Source organism: Lygodium microphyllum, chromosome 10 (assembly GCF_053477565.2).
Source record: "Lygodium microphyllum isolate KBCC chromosome 10, Lygodium_microphyllum_v1.1.10, whole genome shotgun sequence".
In the NCBI taxonomy this organism is placed as follows: domain Eukaryota; kingdom Viridiplantae; phylum Streptophyta; class Polypodiopsida; order Schizaeales; family Lygodiaceae; genus Lygodium; species Lygodium microphyllum.
The window spans coordinates 84,450,546-84,472,683 of NC_141144.1; positions in this window are offsets into that span (position 1 = coordinate 84,450,546).

Genomic DNA, 22,138 nt, shown 5'->3' on the forward strand with positions numbered 1-22,138 from the left:
TCATGCAAGGATGCTACTATGTAGTCCTTGCTCCTCTCCCGTATGTTTTTCCAATGATCCAAGACGTTGTGCTGAAAAAATTATTGGCACAACTCTCTCATGCGAGCCATCACCCCTCCCCTCATCATTCATGATGATGGCTCTTGACCTATCATCTACAAGGTACGCATACCCCTCTGGGGTATGCCTAAGATGGGTCCTCTCCCACCTGCGACCATGCTCCTAGGCATATCCAGGAGACCCCTGTACATTTAGTGTACCGATTGGGATACTATCTATCAGAGTAACACCCGTAGAGGTCCCCCTGCAAACGGTTGAGCAAAAGCCGGAGTGACTGGAGTAGACATCCCCATAGGTGTGACAAATCTCGGAGGTGATGCAACTCCAGCAAAACGAAGAGATGGAGACACCACATCCATGCCTCCACAGCAACCACCTGAGCCACGCTCTCTGGAACCAACACGAGAGCGAGGAGTAGCACGTGTATTCCAATCCGACCACAGGCTCACTGCATCTGAATCTCTGCACCATCCCCCTGAAGCACTTCCTCCGTCTAGCCCAAGTCTAAGCATCGACCTTGTCTACTCGAAACTGAAGCATCAAATCGTGCGAAGTAGATCTAATAGGGCGGGCTGACGATGTCTGAGACAGCTCTTGGTCCGCCATGTCTATGAATCTCGCCATCTAATTTAGAGATATGCGTGTGAAGATCTCCTGCAACTCCTCATCGGTCACCCCTCGACTCATCCTGATGATCTAAGTATCCACAAAGGTCACCTGCACAAATAAAAAATGATGTTAGCATAATCAATTTAAATCATACAAAGCACGGTAATATAAATCTTAAAAAAATGATCTTACTTAAAATGCATATCTTATGTACCCTTATAAGAAATTCGTCAACCAATTGAGGAGGTGGATTCTCCAAGTATGAAGTATCCTATGGTCCTATGTCAATCTCCTGAGACAACTCGGCATAAACTGGAAGGTTGATAGACATGTCACCGCAAAAGGATGAGTCCACCTCGTTCTCAAAGAATTCTTGGACTCCTGTATTTCCATCATTGTTACTCGATGCTAGCTCCTCTACATGCTCCAAGATTTTGGTGGCCTCCATCCCTTGCAATATCGACCCCTCTATTTGCATATTGTCCTCATCCATGCTCGAAACATCGCTTTGATCATATACTCTCGCACTTCGGGGAGCTGAAGGTATAACATACCACCATCGAGGTTGTCGGGGGTTTGGATAGAAGATTACATGTTCACAAACACGTACAAGATATATTTAACTATTGTGACATGTACCATGTCTTAATACGATTAAAAAACAAATGAGTTCATGTACCTGTTCACAATGGGCCGACAACACAAAGGTGTCGCGTAAATCAGTCCATTTTTTTTCAAAATCTATTTTGAGAAATCCAGATGGACCTCGTCGAACTATTGCTCCAGCTCCTTCAAGTACACTTTGAACCACTACACATCAAATAGTATCATGGAGAAGCTATGGTAATCCACGGTAATAATACTTTGCAAGTTTCCAAAATACTCAATCTCATCTATAACCATGTTTGGATCCGTTGCTCATCATCGAATCTCTTCCTCAAACCTTGCCATGATACCATAGTCTGTTGTGGAGCGCATTTTGTCAATACGCTCCACGTGGAAATGCCGTCCGTGCGACCACGCTGCACTATATATTTTGTATTGTACATTGAAACACTCAATTACTTATCGCATATAAAATATAGATACGACAAACCCTAAATACGTCATCACCTTTGGACTACATCCCCTCGAGAATTCCCACTCCTCGGTTGAGACATCCGCCCCTTCGTGAGACGTTGTGGTCAAAGCTCCATGCAGCCATCGCATTGACATAAACCGCAACATCTGTTCCATGCCCTCGGGATATCAAATCGATCGATGGCGAGTACTACGTCAAAATTGAGATTTTGCTTCCTCTCGATCTTGCCTAGCTTGCTAGTACCTAGTGAGCCACGTCTCCATAGAGGCATGGTGCAACATACAAAAGCGATTCACGTTCTCCTCCATTGCAGCATCCATTCCTTTTTCTACCCTATTTCCAACCACCACATCTTTGGTCAGTCTATCATCGTCCTTCAGCAACCATAGCATACTGTTGTCTGGATCCACCGTTGGTAACCATTATGAAATATGCACTAGCACCTCAGACACCGACCAACCTTCAGCCATACTACCTTCTAGCCGAGCTCATTGTCACACAAAGCCTTTTAGGGTTTCATGAAGTTCTCCAAGAAGAACATCCATCACATATGGACAGGTCGAGCCATCTCCACTTCATCTACAAGATGCAAAGGAAGGTGGATTTGTATCGTGAGCATGCTAAGAGGCAGGTATTTCTCAAAGAGACAGATCGTCTCCACTGCTCCCCACCTCGCGGATTCAATAGAGGACGTCTTAATGTCTTTTTGTGAGATCCATTGCACTAAAGTCAAAAACCTATAAATTGCCCCCCGTATTTCTAGAGTAAGACATCCTGTGATCGCGATTGGTAGTACAAACTGCCACAAATGAGAAAGCATTATGAACAATGACTACACTCCAAATAGCAAAATATGTAGGCCACTTACAATCCATTCGTAGTACAAACCTGACATATCTTATGCCAATCATGGGATTTTAGCCCTGATAATTGGTTGTCTTTAAAAAACCTAGACCTGAGTGAATGCATCATACCCGTTGAAGTGCGGATAGACTTGACTATTTGCTTCACAATGTGCTCTTCTTTAGTGGACAAAACCCAAGGAGCACGAGGTAGCTGCAAGCGACCATCAGTACTCGACTGCAGCCAATATGCCTCCATCTTGTCTACCTCCTTCAAATGCATTTGTGCTCCTATAGTGTCTCTCTTTCCTGTGATGTGGTCCCATAGCAAGCTACCCACATTCTTGAAGAAAATATGCATGGGATCCAACAAGTGGTTGCTACAACTATATATATCATCTCTCACTTGACTTGGGTCTCACCTATATATACTAACTCTACATCAATATGAATCATTCTTTGGGAGCATGTCTTGTGTATCTCTCTCGTACTCTCTATCTCTCTCTCAACATGGTATCATAAAGTTTTCTTGAATACAATGATACATGCCTCAATCAGTGAGACAAGAGCTTGGAACAATACCAAGTGCATGTCTTAATGTACTAAAGCGAGCTTCACTAAGAGCTTTTGTGAAGATGTCTGCAACCATTTGATCACTGGGACAATGCTCCACCATAATGGAACCTTTCTTGACTTCATGTCGAACATAATGATAATGAATAGCAATATGCTTTGATTTACTATGTTGTATATAGTCTTTGGTAAGACTAATAGCACTTTGGTTGTCACATCCAAGAGGTGTACTAGATGATGAAGGATGTCCCAAATTTGCAAGGAGTTGTCGAATCCAAACTAGCTCGTGAGCTGCTAATGATGCATCAACATATTCGGCCTCAATTGTAGAAACCACAACACATCGTTGTTTCTTGCTGGACCAAGAAACCAAACATAAATTTACAAAGAAACAATTCTCACTTGTAGATAGCATGGATAAATGTGAACTTGCCCAATCAGCATCTGTATATCCAATAAGGTCAAGAGAAGTTGAAGAATGGCTAAGGGTTAGAAGAAAATAAGATGTTGCGTTAGGGGTAGGGATAAGGGAAGAAAATGACATAATGAGATGTGCTAGGGTGCACGGGATAGGACCGCATAGAAGCTGGGGTGCCAATGGAGGAGACGAGTCGATTGTAGTAGGATAACCAGCAAGGCTAGAAGGCGTCAAGGGGTTGGGTGTTTGGTGGAGAAGGGGAGGCCTCCACAGATAATCACACATCTTCTTCTTTCATTCTTCCTTCTACAAATAGAGATCTGATTGCACTCTCTCTTGCAGTGTTGATTCCCCCATGAGAGGGAAAATATTGACAGAATCTTGAGCAATCCGTGGGCTTGTACAGAGATAAGGATGATGAAGAGGGAGGATCTCTATCTGCTTCCTCTCTTCGACCGTGTGCTTCTACTTCTTCTTCCTCCCCCTTGTCTCTGCTAAACCCTCAGGCCTTGTGAGCTTGAAGCAGGGCAAGTGTGCCTTGTATTTAATGCATATAGCCTTGTGATGCATGTTCGACAGTGGTAGAGCGCCATTATTTTTGCTGAGGGGGATGGAGAAGATCCGCCACATTGTTTTTGCTAAGAGGGCTGTAGAAGATCTGTGGCAGCCTACATGTTCCTTCTTCTTCTTCTTCTTCTTCTTCTTCTTCTGATTTGATGCATTTCCTTCGATTTCTTTCTCTCTCCGGTGCTACGACTCCACCAGGCTCATTGAACGACTTCTTCTGTTGCGAATCAAAGAACTATATGGAGTCAAGGGCCACACACAGGCCATCATTAAGCCACTGATGGTCGTACAGAGTAGTTGTTTGGCCAGGGCCCAATCTGTACAGACACGACGTGCTGAAACGAACGGTTGAATTCGCATTTCTGTGTAGGGGGACTGCGTGGCAGGGTTTTCTACCGAGGGGCACGGCCCTTTGCCTATGCAGGTTTGCTTGTTAGGGTTTCCATACCTTCCAGAACATGACTTGCCTGATGATCTGAGGCATCTGTGCTGCCTCGATCTAGAGTATGGAGGACCCATCTCCATCCATCCCTCTCTCTCTCTCTTGCCAATCTTGCCTCCCTTCTTCATCATTTTGTTGGCAAGACAGGTACCTCCATGAGGAACTAGTTGTGACGTATAAGATACCAGGATGTTGAAGGGGAGCATCATCGAAGGTGATTCCCACCCCTTGTTGGACCAAACACAGAGTTTCTCCTGTAGCGGCGTCCAGGATGGGACAAGAATGCCTGCATGCAGAGCTAGCAAAACTCGCTCCAATTTAGCGTTTCCGTGGCTTCTTCCTCCATTGCGCTCTCTCTCTCTCTCCATCACTCGTTTGGTTTGCTATTGAGTCGTCACTGCTACTGACGTCGCCACTGCGTCTGCCCACATAGACACCAATGATGAACTCAGACAGGCTTAGGGTTTGGCCCTTTTTCTTCTTGGGAATTTTGGTGGAGACGGCCTCTCCCAGGGATGGGAAAGCAGAGAAGTGTGATGCGAGCAAAAACCTCCCCCTTCGCCAACACATGCCGCGGGAGAAAAAGAAGATGTTGCTACAGAAGGAACAGTCTTAGATCCACGTTTAGCAGCTGCAACTGCCTTCTTCTGAGCGGCCTTCTTCTTGCTTGCATCTAACACCATTGTTCTTTGTGCTGACAGCTTATAGTTAATAAAAAATCTCTTCTGCCGCGACTGCCTCTCTCTGTCTTTTGTTCTTCTATCCCTAAATCATCGTGCTTCTGGTGTTGGGAATGCTCCTGGGAAGAACCGTAGGACGTTGCGTAAGAAGAGGAAGGAGAAGGCGTGGGCGGCCTTCTTCTTGTTCTTCTTCTTCTTCTTTATCATCCTCGTTTTCTTCTTCCTCCAAGGACGTCTGCACTGCAAACAGATGAATGACCAGTGAAGTAACCCTTCCTGTAAATGTTGTGTCACGATTGTGGGAGAGAAGGAAGGAGTCTCACTTGTAGCTTTCTTGCTTGCACAATGGGGGAAGACACACAAGGGTGGAGGCTGAAAACAGTTTTCCTCTTCTTAGTTATGTAAGCCAAAAGAACTCAAGTACAAAGAAATAGAAGAACCCTATATATGGGTCTCAAACCAAACTCAACTAACTAAGGTGGCATACTAACTGAGCCACGAACTAGAGTAGATAAGGATAGCTGTCATCTAGCTATTATTCATGGGCGATGTACCAACCGCGTCTGCAACTGACAAGTCGGTGACATAAGTACACAACGGTCACCCTGGCGTATCACGAGTGGAGCTCGATATCTCAACACTCCCCCTCGAGCTCAATCCCAATTCCTGCACACCAAGCAGGTCTCTGAACTTGCGCAGCTTCTCTGCGCCCAATGCCTTCGTGAATATGTCAGCTACCTGATCCTCTGTGCTGACATAAACTAGATCAATAAGACCTAGTAAAACCCTCTCTCGCACATAGTGATAATGCACCTCAATGTGCTTTGTTCTAGCATGATAGACTGGGTTATTTGCCAAGTGTATACTACTCATGTTGTCACAATAAATGACAACTGGCCCATCTGTAGACTGATGCATATCATAAAGTAGCTTATGCAACCAAGCTACCTCACATGCAGCCATTGTTGCACCCCTGTACTCAGCCTCTGTGCTCGACAAGGCAACTGTAGACTGTTTCTTGCTGCTCCAAGTGACTGCATCACTCCCAAAAGAGAACACATATCCACTGGTAGATCGTCTATCAGAAATGCTACCAGCCCAATCAGCATCAGTGTATCCATGCAACTGTATCTGAACCCTAGTCTCATAAAATAGTCCATACTGCAATGTGGACTTCACATACCTGAGTATGCGTCTAGCCGCATCCAAATGTGGTTTCCTTGGAGCCTACATAAACTGACTTACCAATCCAACAGCATAGCTCAAATCTGGCCTGGTAATAGTCATATAAATCAAACTTCCTACTATGCGTCTGTACATAGTAGGGTCTTCCAGAAGCTCACCTACATCTGTGCTCAGCTTCACATTCTGCTCCAAAGGAACTGAAATAAGCTTACAGCCTGTCATCCCATATTTGGACAGCATGTCCAATCCATACTGCCTCTGCAAGAGATGTATCCCACTTGGTGATCTAATCACCTCAATGCCCAAGAAATAACGCAGCTCTCCCAAATCCTTCATCTCAAACTTCTGCTTCAACAGCATTTTCACATGAAGGATATCTTCATCACTGTCACCTGTCATAATCAAATCATCAACATAAATGACAAGTAGCATAATACCTTTCTCTGTTTTTCTCACATAAAGTGAGAAATCTGCCTTGGAAATCTGAAAACCAATAGTGACAAGATACTGTCCTATCTTGTCAGACCATGCTCTAGGTGCTTGCTTCAAGCCATACAAGGCTTTCTTCAACCTGCAAACAAACTCAGGATGAACAGCATGCACATAACCTGGTGGCTGCTCCATATAGACCTCTTCTTGCAAATCACCATGCAAGAAGGCATTCTTTACATCCATCTGATGTAAAGACCATCCCTTTGATGCAGCCATAGCAATTACTGCTCTTACGGTTGCCATCCTTGCAACCGGACTGAATGTTTCTTCATAGTCAATGCCATATGTTTGTGCATACCCCTTGACTACTAATCTTGCCTTGTATCTGTTCACAGAACCATCTACATTGTGCTTCACCTTATAAACCCACTTACAGCCAATTGCATTCTTACCTTTAGGCAAAGGTACCAATTCCCATGTAGCATTTGCTTCCAAGGCATCCATTTCTTCATCCATGGCTTTCTCCCATTTTTCTTTTCCCATGGCTTGCTCAAAAGAAGTGGGTTCTGGTTCCTGTATCACCTTGACCATATATGCATAGTGAATGGCTGTAAATCCATCATATTTCAGCCTATCCACAGGATACCTAACCCTGGTAGACCTGCGCAAAGTGGGTTCACTCCCAGGTGCTCTCAAAACATCCCTGGTCTTCCTTACTCCAGGTGTAACAATAGAAGGAATACCCAACTCATCATCAATGCTCTATTATGAGCCACTGGATTCACCATCCACATAAGAGTGACCTGCATTCACATCAAACATGGGCTGATCAACCTTCTCTTTTCCTTTTCGTGATACCTGCATACCACTATCTGCATTACTTTGAGAAGATTCTCCTGATCTCAATCTGCCTGTCCATGGCGAAGAATGTGAACCACTGCTAGAGGACGGTCTAGGTCCACTAATATTTTGTGACTGCTGTTGTGAATTCTGTGCAGCATTACCATTTTGTGCATCTACATCATCAATCACATTTACTGGTTTATACCAGCTACTCATCTCATCAAAAACAACATCTCTGCTCACTGTAAACTTACGAGTAGAAGGGTTATAGCATCTATACCCTTTTTGCTGCAGAGAGTAACCAATAAAGATGCACTTCTCAGCTTTTGGATCCAACTTGGATCTCAACTCATCTGGCACATGTACATAGGCAATGCAACCAAAAATTTTCAAATGAGAAATATCTGGTTTCCTACTAGTATATCTCTCCTCTGGAGTCATTCCATGTATTGCTGCAGTGGGAGTCCTGTTCATTATGTAGACTGCTGTAGCAACTGCTTCAGCCCAATAAAAATCTGGCAGGTCTTTTTCATTGAGCATGGCACGAGACACCTCTCCAATATGTCTGTTTTTTCTTTCTGCAATTCCATTTTGCTGTGGGGTATGACTGCATGAATATTGCTACTTTATGCCATGCTCCTGCAAGAACCTTGCAAACTCATTTGAGAGGTACTCTCCCCCTCCATCTGACCTTAGGCATTTTATTTGCAGGCCTGTTTCTTTTTCAACCATAGCTTTAAGAGTTTTGAAATGCCCAAAAACTTCACTTTTCTTTTTCATAAAATACACCCAAACTTTTCTGCTATAGTCATCAATAAAAGTAACAAAATAATGACAGCCTCCTAGAGATGCAGCTTTAGTAGTCCACACATCAGAGTGGATCAATTCCAATGGCTTCTTACTCTCTTGAACATGTCTAGGAAATGGTTTCCTTGCCTGTTTTCCAAACTGACAGGCTTCACATACCTTATGCATTTCTGCAACCTTGAATCTAGGCAATCCTGCAACAATATTTTGGGCCTGCATTGATTTAAGTCGCTGTACATTAACATGACCAATGCGTTTATGCCAGATATCAATATCTGCAACTACACCAGTCCCATGTGCAAACATTGCTGCACTCAATTCAGACATGTCTGCATCCAACGTAAACATTCTGCCCTTTTTCTTTCCTTTTGCTATCAAGCGACCTTTATTTTTCATATCCTCAACAAAGCATCCATGAGGATTAAATCTGACCTGCAAGCCTTGTTCAACCATTTGACCAACAGAAACCAGATTCTTGGTGATATTCGGGACATGAAATACATCGGACAGGTATTTCTTTTTCCCATCCTGCATAGACAAAGGAATTTTTCCAATCTGCACAATCGGATGTGCAGTATCATCACCAGTCTCCACAAATCCTGGTTTTTCCATTTTCCTTGCATCCTCCATCCATTCTGCATGACCTGTCATGTGGTTTGATGCACCTGAGTCAACATACCACACATCGTTGCTTTCTTCTGCACTTGTCACAGAATTGTTCATGTGCTGCACCATAAACAAATGCTCATTTCTGTCATCACCCTGCCTACTAGAAGATGCATAATTTCCTTGTTGCAGTTTTCCATTCATGATGTCATTCTGCTTTTTATAGCAGTCTTTAGCCATATGATCCATTTTACCACAATAGTAGCATTCAACATTACTGTTTGCATTTTGGCCTCTTTGCCATCCACCACGACCTCTTTGGCTCCCCCTGCCTCTAGAGTTACCACGTCCTCCTCCATAGGACTGGTTTTCTTGAGTTTGCTGCATATTCTGATTTCTACCATGGCCTCCAAATCGGCCTCCTCTACCTCTGCCTCTACCTCTTCCAGCATTTGAGTAGAAGACAGTTTCTTTTGAAGTTCCTCCTGAAGAAGATGCACCACCATTTCTCTGCTCCTCAGAAATTAGAAGAGCAATCAACTCCTCAAAATCAGGAAATCTTTCACGAACTGAAATGGATGTCTGAAACTGTGCATAATCCTTTCCTAGACCATTCAAGGTCACAGAAACTAAATCATCATCTTCCACTGGCGACCCAATGGAAGCAAGTGCATCTGCAATCTTCTTCACCTTCATGTGGTAGTCGTTGATGCTCATGTTTTCTCTTTGCACATTGTGCAACTCTTGCTTGAGCTGTATTTTCCTGGCTTACGTATTTGTGCTATACATTTTTGACAAAGTATCCCATGCCTCCTTTGGCGTACTTGCATCCTGAATATGCACAATCATAGAGTTTGAAATACTGATAGACAGCCAGTACATAACTTTCCTGGCTCTCTCATGCCATGATTTGAATGCCTGCATTTGCTGTTGATTGGGAACATCAGGAAGAACTGGTTCTTCTTCATTTCCTGCAACAAATTCCCAATATCCTTTTCCCATAAGAAAATTCGTCATTCTAAACTTCCATGCCTGGAAGTTGTTCTTGTCAAGCTTTTCAGTGACAATCTGTGAAAGAGAATCAGATGCCATTACAGAATACTGCAAAAAATTCTGTCACTGCAAAAAACACAGCTTCACCCTCACAAGGGCAAATCTGCAAAACTGGCGAAAGTGGTATTTGACCACACAGTCACTTCCTAGTGACGATTTTGCATAAACAGGAACCAATGATGATTCTGAAACTCCCAATGTCTCTGCGCACAAGCATACGATGTAATTTCTACAGTAACTTTTCACCGACCTGTAGAACAATGGCTGCACAGCATAAAACTGAGCCTTTTCCTGAGTGCGTGCAGAAAACTTCCATCTCCAAAACAGGCCCCGAAATGGCCTCAAATCAAAAAAACAAGGTCGCCAAGGGCTAAAGCCCTTGCCCGCAGCATATATTGCCCTCTTGCTTCACCGCGAAGGGCGTCTCAACCTGAGACAATGCACTCCTGCAATTTCCGGTTGTGCTACCTGCAGAGATCTGCTCCCAAAACAAAAAATGAAAGCAACACTGCTCCTCTTACCAGACCACCGCGAGCTTGGCTTGCTTTCTTGAGCTCCTTACCACGAACAAGGCTCTGATACCATGTCACGATTGTGGGAGAGAAGGAAGGAGTCTCACTTGTAGCTTTCTTGCTTGCACAATGGGGGAAGACACACAAGGGTGGAGGCTGAAAACAGTTTTCCTCTTCTTAGTTGTGTAAGCCAAAAGAACTCAAGTACAAAGAAATAGAAGAACCCTATATATGGGTCTCAAACCAAACTCAACTAACTAAGGTGGCATACTAATTGAGCCACGAACTAGAGTAGATAAGGATAGCTGTCATCTAGCTATTATTCATGGGCGGTGTACCAACCGCGTCTGCAACTGACAAGTCGGTGACATAAGTACACAACGGTCACCCTGGCGTATCACGAGTGGAGCTCGATATCTCAACATGTTGTGTATGACAGATAATGGCCAATTGGATGCCTTCCTATCAACACAATAGATTCCTAGTCAAGTAGGCTTGTTTCTTTCTTGTCTCTCTGAATCTGCAGATTGTATGAACACTTGCAGGGAAGCTTCTCCGCTTCGTATTAATGCATATGACACAGAGTAGAGGATGATGGCAGACTATTTCGTTGATGTCGAATTGGACTCTGCACCAGCAATCGACCCTCCTCCCCCGCCTTCTTCCCTGGTGTTTCATCCAATCGTCCTTCCCCATAGAAGCCATAGCCATTCTTTTCTTCTGAGAGAATCTTTGTGGTGGGATGTCTCTTTAATGTGTGGTATGTCCTTGGCAGTGTCAGCAACTTGTGCATTTGTCCAGCTTGTACATACTTGCACAGGTAGGGGTACTCTCCATAGCAAGCTGTCCCTGTGTCTTCTCTGTCTGGCAAAAGCCTTGAAGGACCAAGAATCGGTGGCTGCATTGTGATGATCTATAAATTTTCTATACTTGGACTCCCATTGAGATTCGACTGACAAATGATCATGTTTCAATATTGGCCTCGAGAAGCCACAGCTTCATTTTTAATGGATCAAATAACCATCATCGTTACCGGCAACCACTGCACCATCAAATTTTACCAGCCTCTCCTCCTGCTCCTGCTCCTCCCCCTCCAAAAAACTTGAATCGTTTTCTTCTTCTTCCATCAAATCTGAGAAATAGTCAGTTATGGCAAGAGGATTTCTTCTCCACCGGCTTCTCATTCCAGAACTACATTAACATTACTTGTTAATGTATAATCCCAATCAAATAGTTGTTGAGATCAGCTTCTTCCCCGGCTGCGCACCAAAATGACAGCAACCCTCCCACGGCAGAAAATGAACATGAAACCAAGGTAGAAGCATGCAAAATCTATGCACATGGCTGAGCCATTAATCTCAAAACTGAAAAGAAACCATAAATCTTCCACTTAATAATGAATTGATTCGTTATCTTCATCATCTTCATCCATACCTTCAAACATTATACAAGAACAAAAGGAAAAAGAGGAATTTCTGCACAAAAGACAGAGGAGAGAGGAGAGAGAACAACTTTTTGCACCACCAAAAAGGAAATATGCAATTGGACAAGAGAGGGAAGGGAAAGAGGCACATAACCACTCGTGCACTCCACCCCACCTCTTCCCCAAAAAGCACACCCCTTCATATTTTTATTATTTCTTTGAAACTTTGATACATTTTATATTATAAGGCCTTTGGCCTTTAATTTTGAGTATTCCTACCCTTCACCAATGCATGCACGTAACACTTTTGTGTATACCATTTATTTATTATGGTGTATGTGGATGTGGATGTGGCCCCCTCATATAGGTGTGTATTTTAGTGATTTTGTAACCATATACTTGTTATCTTTTTTACAAAAGATGAAATTATGATATATGCATGGACATTTTTGTGCCTTGTTTTTATGCTTCTTTTGGTGTCATCATATTTCCATACATGGATGAGATTTAAGATCCATACCTTGCACAAGACCATGATGGTAAAGATCAAGAATTTTGGAAAAATCGGAGTGTGCAAATTGTTGATGCCATAATTTGCAATCTGCATCTCCAGGGGCAGTAATAACATTTGCAACCGTATCATTCAATGATAGCTCAAATAGATTACCATGTTGAGGAGCCACTGCTATAATATGTCCGTCTTTCTCTATACGACATTGATTATGATCAAAGCCAACAAACAAACCAAGATCAACTAGACGAGCAATAGAAAGAAGATTTCTTTACAAATCTGGAACATGAAGAACTCCTCTTAATATTCTAGTGGATGAAACAGTCCCCAGATATAAATCACCCACTCCTTTTACTTGACAAGTCATATCATCCGCAAGGTAAACAAACTTCTTGACAGGAAGAGAATGATAATTGTGAAGCCACTGCGATTGGTATGTCATGTTTCCAGTGGCACCTGAATCAACGATGAATAGAGAACCATCATGAACATGAAGTACCTTTTTTGGAGAGATATCATGATGGACGAAATTGAGCTCTTGATGACTATGATCATCATCAGTTGTAGTTTGTTGAATAATATAAGCTCGAGAACGTTCTTCATCATATCTGCGTTTATAACAACGACGAGATGGATGATCTGTATGTGCACAATAATCACAAGGAGGAAAACTTTTGGACGAGCGAGGTTGCTTTGTAGTAACTCGATGCTCCTCATCATATTGACATGCCCATCAATCAGAAGCCACATGTCCTTTCTTATCACAATAAGAACAATGTTTGTTAGGATAAGCAAGACGAGAAGATTTACCACCTTGATTAGGGCATCCACCCTACTAAAAATGTGAAGCGGGACGCTTGCGAGCAACAAAAGCAGTATCAAAATCCCTTTGTTCGCGAGTGACCAAAATAGCATCAGATTTTTTCAAATGATGCTCATGACGTTGAGAATATTCAATAAGAGATATACATGCTTTGTCAAAGTGGATATCATCCTTGTTAGACAAAATAGTGATGATATTGTCATATAAAGGATCTTTGATGGTATGAAGAAGTTGAGTAACAATCTGATTTTTAGCAACAGGAGCGCTGGAAGTACCAAGCTGATTCATAATGTCTTTAAAAGCCTCGATATGAGAGTGCATAGAAGTACCAACCTTATATTGAAGATTCTTCAAACAAGTTTGGAGATATAAAATTTCGGTGACCGATTTCTTCTCAAACATTGAGATAAGATACTCCCAAACAGCATGAGAGGTTTCCAGATGAAAGACATCCAACATAAGTGAGTCAGGAAGTGCAGACAATATATAACAGCTTCAAGAATTAGCATCATCTTTGCTTTCCACCCAGGAAAGCCTTGTCCTTGGAAGAAGGGAACCGAACGTTGGCTAGACGGATATCCATTAACAATTACGCAATTGGCCATGCTTGTATCTCGAGAGAAAACAAATAAGATGAGATCGGAGAATTTGCAAACCATGAACAAGACGAGCATAGTTGAGACGTGTGACAATCAAAATAGAGAGATGCACGTAAGAATGACGAAAAGTATTGAGTGACTAAAAAGATCCCGAAATAGAGAGACGTAATGTGTAAGACGAGATGACGCGTATAAGAAAAGTGCTATTTCGATCGAACAAAGAACGTGAACGAGAATAAAACATCGCTAAAAATAGCAAGAAGTTTGCTTGTCGTAATCAACGTCACTAACGAAGACGAGCAATTAACGAAATGTAATTGGGGATTAACGAACTGTAATTAGAATTACAGTTTTAAATAAAGAATCGCATATTCGAGCAGAATTGTTGTCTTGAATCGTGAACTGTCATAACTTTTGATCCAGAACTCCGATTGACAAGCGGTTTTGACAGGATTTGAGAGCACAACGAGAGCTACACCCCAGACTTGGTTTTGTTTTTAAAGACAAAATTAACTGATACTTCTAATTTAAACAAGTTCATGTATCAAATCATCACTTGTGTAAAGAATTCAATCAAGTATAAACAATGAAACAACTTATCTTCCTTGTTGTTGCTACGTATCCATAGCTCTGATACCATGTTGAGAGAGAGATAGAGAGTACGAGAGAGATACACAAGACATGCTCCCAAAGAATGATTCATATTGATGTAGAGTTAGGATATATAGGTGAGATCCAAGTCAAGTGAGAGATGATATATATAGTTGTAACAGTAGTTGATATGTAAGTGGGTCCAATATGGTAACTCGTAGAAAACTGAGAACCATCACATTCCGTTTGGATGTGACTTCGTGTGGACCATTTTCAGCTCGTACCAGCTTTGGGCATTCATACGTGTTGGAGGTCATCCAAGAAAACCTTCCCTGAGTTCATGACCCTCTGGCAAGAAAGTGGCGTGTCCTTGATATACCATCTTCTTCATGGTTCATGACCTTGGGGAGTCTAACTGTGGCCCGCACAATGGACATGCATGATAACCTAAGGTAACCAGACCTGTCTCAACACCTCTATCTAGTGAATACAAACTTGAACGAGCTATGATAGATACCAACCAACGAGAATGGAAGCCTACTTACCTGAGCACTCTCTGAATCCAAAAAAGTCATGCATTGTCCACATGATAATGGCTCGAATATTGGTGGAATGTCGACCATCGCGCTTGCTCACATCTTGCATGGTGACCTCCTCCTCCCACAAAATCTTAAGCTCATCGACTAATGGACGAAGATACACGTCCATATGTTGGGGACGAGTAAGCTAAGGATGAGATCTCCTTTCTTCGTAGAAAGCCATAAAGGGATATTGTAGTTGACAAGGACTATAGGCCACACACTGTAAGAAGTTGAGCGCAGACCGAATGGGTTTACGCCATCCATTGCAAGGCCGAGCCGAAGATTCCTTGGCTCTCAAGCAAAGCCTAGGAAGGTAGAGCCAATGTGGCTCCATGTGCGTGAATCCGTTGATATTCGTTGAACTCCATCTATGGACCTATTCTGTGCATGCCACGTTGTCAAGCTCACCATGCCAGATGTACAAAACATGTGGTTTATGTGGGGGATAAGCGAAAAATATCTAAGAACTTTTTGAGGGATGGTTTGCCCTTGCAAGTCCTGCCAATACCTGTGAGAACCACACTTTGGACATGTCTTCATAGTCTTGTATTCTCCTCAAAACAGCATGCAATCGTTGATACATACATGGATGCTATTGTAGTCCATGCCAAGCTTTCGTAAAATATGTTGTGCATCATCATGAGACTCAGGCATGGTATTTGCAAGTGGTAATATATGATACTTCACTAACCTGAAAAAAATCATAAAACACATCGTTTTCCATTTTGTCTACGTTACAACAAATAATTTATTTTTGTTATAATTCTTTTTTTCTTTCTTAAATTGTTTGAGAAGGAATTTCTTCTCTTGTAACTTTGTAAAAATTAACATATATAAAGTCTCCACCCACCCACCCACAAATTAACATATGTCGGAGTGTTTCCCGTCTCGTGGTATTGCACCGGACCTCGCCACCACTCTCTTTGTTTTTTATCCATTCATTATCTCCTCTTCTTCCATCTCTCTGTCTTTTTCTCTTTCTTTATTATGTTGTATGTTTATTTCCCTCTCTCTCGTTCCTTCTTCCTTTTTCTCTTCCTCCCCCTCTCTCATTTCCTTTGACAAAACATATATATCTCTCTTCTACTACTACTACTACTACTACTACTACTACTACTACTACTACTACTACTACTACTACTACTACTACTACTACTACTACTACTACTACTACTACTACTACTACTACTACTACTACTACTACTACTACTACTACTACTACTACTACTACTACTACTACTACTACTACTACTACTACTACTACTACTACTACTACTACTACTACTACTACTACTACTACAACAACAACAACAACAACAAATAAGATAACTAGACAATAATAAACAAGAAAACAAAAAAAACTATTACTATTACTACAATAACAACAACAACAACAATAAACAAGGAAACCACTACTACTATTACAACCACGACTACGACGACTACGACTATGTCTATGACCAAGACTACCACTACCACTATCACTACCACAAAAACAAGAAAAGAAGAAACAAAACAACAATAACAATAACAACAACCTCTCCCTCCTTCTCTCTCTCCCTCCCTCTCTCTCTCCCTCTCTTTCTCTCTTTTCCTATTATGTTTAATGTTTTCTCCCTCTCTCTCTTTCTCTCCTTCCTTCTTTCCTTTTCTCTCTTCCTCTCCCTCTCTCATTTCCTCTCCCTCCCTTACCCTCTACTACTACTACTACTACTACTACTACTACTACTACTACTACTACTACTACTACTACTACTACTACTACTACTACTACTACTACTACTACTACTACTACTACTACTACTACTACTACTACTACTACTACTACTACTACTACTACTACTACTACTACTACTACTACTACTACTACTACTACTACTACTACTACTACTACTACTACTACTACTACTACTACTACTACTACTACTACTACTACTACTATAACAACAACAACAAATAAGATAACTAGACAACAATAAACAAGAAAACAAAAAAAACTATTACTATTACAACAACAACAACAACAACAACAACAACAACAATAAACAAGGAAACCACTACTACTATTACAACCACGACTACACGACTACGACTATGTCTATGACCAAGACTACCACTACCACTACTACTACCACAAAAACAACAGACAAGAAAATAAGAAATGAACCTCCAACTACCGCTACCGCTACCGCTATTATGACTACCACAATAATAATAACAAACAATAAAAAAAGAAAAGAAGAAACAAAACAACAATAACAATAACAACAACCTCTCTCTCCTTCTCTCTCTCCCTCCCTCTCTCTCTCCCTCTCTCCCTCTCTTTCTCTCTTTCCCTATTATGTTTAATGTTTTCTCCCTCTCTCTCTTTCTCTCGTTCCTTCTTTCCTTTTCTCTCTTCCTCTCCCTCTCTCATTTCCTCTCCCTCCCTCACCCTCTCTGTCTTTCTCTCTTTCCCTATTATGTTTAATGTTTTTTCTCTCTCCTCTCCCTCTCTCATGTCAAGGGGAGGGACTGGGAGAGAGAAAGAAGAGAGAGAAGACTGCAAAGAAGAAGAATAAGAAGAGCAGAAGAGAGAGAAAGATAGCTACGAGAAGAGAGAAAGACTAGAAATGGAGAGAGAAATACTAGAAGAGAGTGAGGGAAGACATGGAAGCTTGGAGAGTAAGGTGAAGGGGAAAGAAGACTTGTACAATTATCTGATAATGAAAAATTAAGTCTCTCTCACCTTATATACCAGCCAGTGTAGCTAGTATTTCCCCGTTATTAAATCCCCCTCTCTTACATTCCATCCCCACCCGAAGGTTTTTGCCCTCAAAAACAATTTGGGCACGTGTGGTAACTGGGAGGGGCTGATCAGAGTACTACTCTACGGCAGTATTACAAGGGTATACTGATGAATAAAGAGGTATTATTGTGTATGATGGGCCATCGGGTATGTATGATACATGGGCCTTATTGGGAAGTTATAAACATAAGTTTTTGACCCAAATATCTAGAATAAATGCGGGCTGCAGACAGTGGACAGCATGTTATTTACTACATGACCCTGCTGTAGTAAATCTATCATAACTTTCTGTGTGAGGCTTCGAACGGGGTGTGGAGCTCTCGAGAATTACTTTCAGGCATGTATGGTGTGGATTACTGTCTGTAGTGCAGAATAAAATATGCTTTAAAACAGAGTGCTGTCTGCAGTCTGTCTGGGGGGAAAACAGGGCCATAGTTAGCTAGATTTTAGCCAAATCTGCTTCTAAAATGTATGGAAACTCTTCCAAAACTGAAGCTGACCTCCAAGAAGCTTCCTCGAGTGGTAAACCTTGCCACTTAATCAAGTATTCCATGATCGAGCAAGAGCGAAGCCTCTTTTTCCTTTGTCCTATGACTTTTTCGGGTATGTATTGAATGATGCCTTCTTTATCTATCGGTGGGAGTTCCTCAACATAGTCCACTACTGAGCCAATGAAGGGATTTAACTAACTCACATGGAAGACATTATGGATCTTCGTAGATGGGGGTAGTGCCAATCGATATGCCAAGTCTCCCACTCTCTTGATAATCTGGTATGGTCTATAGAACCTGTGTGCCAACTTATTGCTGGACCCATCTTTAAGGGAGGCATATCTAGACTTAGGCACTTTCAAGAGCACCAAATCCCATTCTTGGAACTCCACATCCCATCCTTTGTCATTAGCATAAAGCTTCATTTGATCTTGGTCTCTCTTCAAGTTAGCTTTACACTGCTGAAGTAAGACCTGCCTTCTATCCATTCTTCTTTGCTTTGTGGATTTATTTTGTCATTGAAGATAACCACAAGAAGGGGCACCTTGTAGCCATACAAGGCCTCAAAAGGTGAAACTCCAATGCTAGCATGTGTAGAGTTATTATAGGCAAACTCAGCCAAATGCAACCATGAGTCCCAAGCATGCTGCACATCATGACAGAAATGCCTCAAGTAAGTTTCCAGCCATTTGTTAACCCTTTCTGTCTGACCATCTGTCTGTGGATGGTAAGTAGTGAAAGGGGCTAACTAAGTGCCCATAGAGCTGAAAGCTGCCCTCCAAAAGTTACTCATAAACTTAGCATCTTGGTCATGCACAATGACCTATGGTAAGCCATGTAATTTGAAAACATATTCCATGAATTGGCTGGCTACTTGAGAAGCATTATACTGAGTCTTTGTGGGAATGAAATGGGTTGCCTTTGTGAGTCTATCCACAACTACATAGATGCTGTCCCAACCTTTCTTGGTCACCGGTAGGCCGGTAATGAAGTCCATAGTGATGTGTGTCCACTTGCCTTCAGGCATAGGCAATGGTTGAAGTAAACCAACTGGTTTTAAGGTGCTATCCTTGTTTTGCTGACAATGCACGCAGCCCAAGACAAAGTCTTTCACATCCCTCCAAAGGCCCTTTCAGTAAAAGCTTTTAGCAATTTTGTCATAGGTCTTAAAGACTCCCAAATGACCAGCTATAGGGGCTGAATGCATCTTTTGCATGATTTTGTGCTTGAATGGGGAGGTATGAGGGATGGCAATTCGGCCATTATACCATAAAAGCCCATTTTTCAGCTGATACGAAGAGTTTTCCACACATTGTCCTTGCTGTAATTTCTGAAATACATTGCTGAAATCAGCGTCTAATAGGTAAGCCTCTTGAAGCTCATGTATCCAATCATTGTGTAACTCCATGATAGCAGAGACTTTACATGCCCACATCCTAGACAGGGAATCAGCCACTACATTGTCCTCCCCACGAGTGTGGGTGATGTCAAAGTCATAGTTCTGTAAGGTAGCTACCCATCTCCTTTGCTTCGGAGTCAAATTTGACTGAGACAAGAAGTACTTGAGTACTCTATGGTCATTTTTCACTCTAAACCGGCTACCATACAAATAATGATGCTAATTTTTGATGGCATGAAGGATGGCTAGCATTTCCTATAGACATTCATAACCCTCTCATTTTCAGCCAGCTTTCGGCTCTCAAAAGTATGACCCCATGTTCTTGCAGCAAGATTGCACCAATTCCTCTCCCACTGGCATCACACTGAATGGCGAATTCCCTAGAAAAATCAGTGCATACCAAGATAGGAACTAAAGTAAGAAAATCTTTCAGCTGATTAAAGCTTCTATCTGCCAATGCATCCCAGAAAAATGCTTCTTTCTTCAACCTATCAGTGAGAGGGGGGCTACAATAGTGGCATAGTGCCGAATGAATCTGTGGTAAATGAGGAGAGACCCAAGAATCCTCTCAAAGAGGTAGTATTTGTAGGTGTGGGCCAATCTTTGACACTAGACTTTCTTTGGGTCAGCTCTAATGCCTGCCTCACTGACAATGTGTCCCAAGTACTCAACCTCAGTCTGCATGAACGAACACTTTGTCTCCTTAGCAAAGAGTCTATGATTTCTAAGTATATCAAATATCTGCCTCATGTGCATAACGTGAGCTTCCTTTGAGCGACTATAAATGAGGATGTCATAGAAAAATACCAATACAAATTTGAATAAGTAAGGCTGAAGTATTTTGTTCATGAGGCTCTGAAACGTGGCTGGTGCATTAGTCAAGCCAAAGGGCATGACTAAGAAGTGATAGGGCCCACGATCAGTCCTAAATGCAGTCTTTATCTCTTGGGAGTGGCAACACCTCTGCAAATGCAAGCAATTTCTCCACACCCTGAAACAGTCATAAGAGGGATGAAATTGGGTTCTCCTTCTATTGCACAGTGGGATTCACTGTTTGCTTGGCATCATGCATCACTTAAGCACCCGTTAGCATGTTTGACATCACTTCAACATTACTGAGCACAAGAATAAGCATTCCCATGACCATATCAACAAGATAGGCTCTCATACATGCATAATCACTGCCATTACTGCATATATGACTGCATAGGTGTATCCAATGATACATCCATCTTCAACCCAAGTAAGGCAATGCATTCCCATACATCACTGAATACATAGCTGCATGTGTATCTAAAGATACATTTGCTGAGATACATCTATACATCCCATGCACACAAGAGTGTGTCATGCCATAGTCATTAAAATTCCATCATGCCAAGTCAATTTCTCAATTTCCCAAGAAGTACATGCATCTGCAAATGAGTTTATGGCTCTGGATCACCGAGAGGTTGGCAAAGTTCCCTCGGGCCGGGTTGTGAACCCCTTCAGGGTCTTTGATGGCAAGGGGCGGTCACCCCTCTTTTGTCTTGCCACCTCGCCTGACATCGGGCTTTTCCTCACCCGAAATATACATGGCAGACATTTATTAATTAAACACCCAGCATGAGATGCATTTTAGGAATGGAAGTTTTGGGCTTTTCATGAAGTGCATGGAATTGGAATTGGGAATAGGGATAGAGAGCTTACCGGTAGTGACTCACTGCCTACTCACCCTTATACAATGGATTTTTTAATCAATTCTTGGCTCAGCCCATTCATAAGAAGCTAAACAGATTATAGGTCAACAAAAATATAATCTCAATGAAGCTTCAGCATGAATAAAATCCATTCCAATGCCATAAGATCAAATGAGAATGACTGAGATTAATATTCAACATGCATACATTGTTAGGAACTCCTATTACCTAGTTGGACTCATGCATCCTCTCAAACAAGTGGATAGGATTCAACAAGAGGCTTAATGGGAGAGAATGAGAGCCAAGAATCGGTTACCTTGTGTTGTTTGATGAAGATTACAACCACTAATGCCACTTCAGTCCTTCATGAGAGCTCCAATTTGATCCTGCATGCTCCATAGCTCCAAAATGGTTGTGCTCCATCAAGAAGAGATGAATTCAAGCCTGGGGGAGAAGGATTCTTCCATGGGGGAAGGGCATTGCGTGCATAGACTGATCAAGAGAAGGATTCCTTCCAAATGAGCACTCCATAATGCCTTCTTG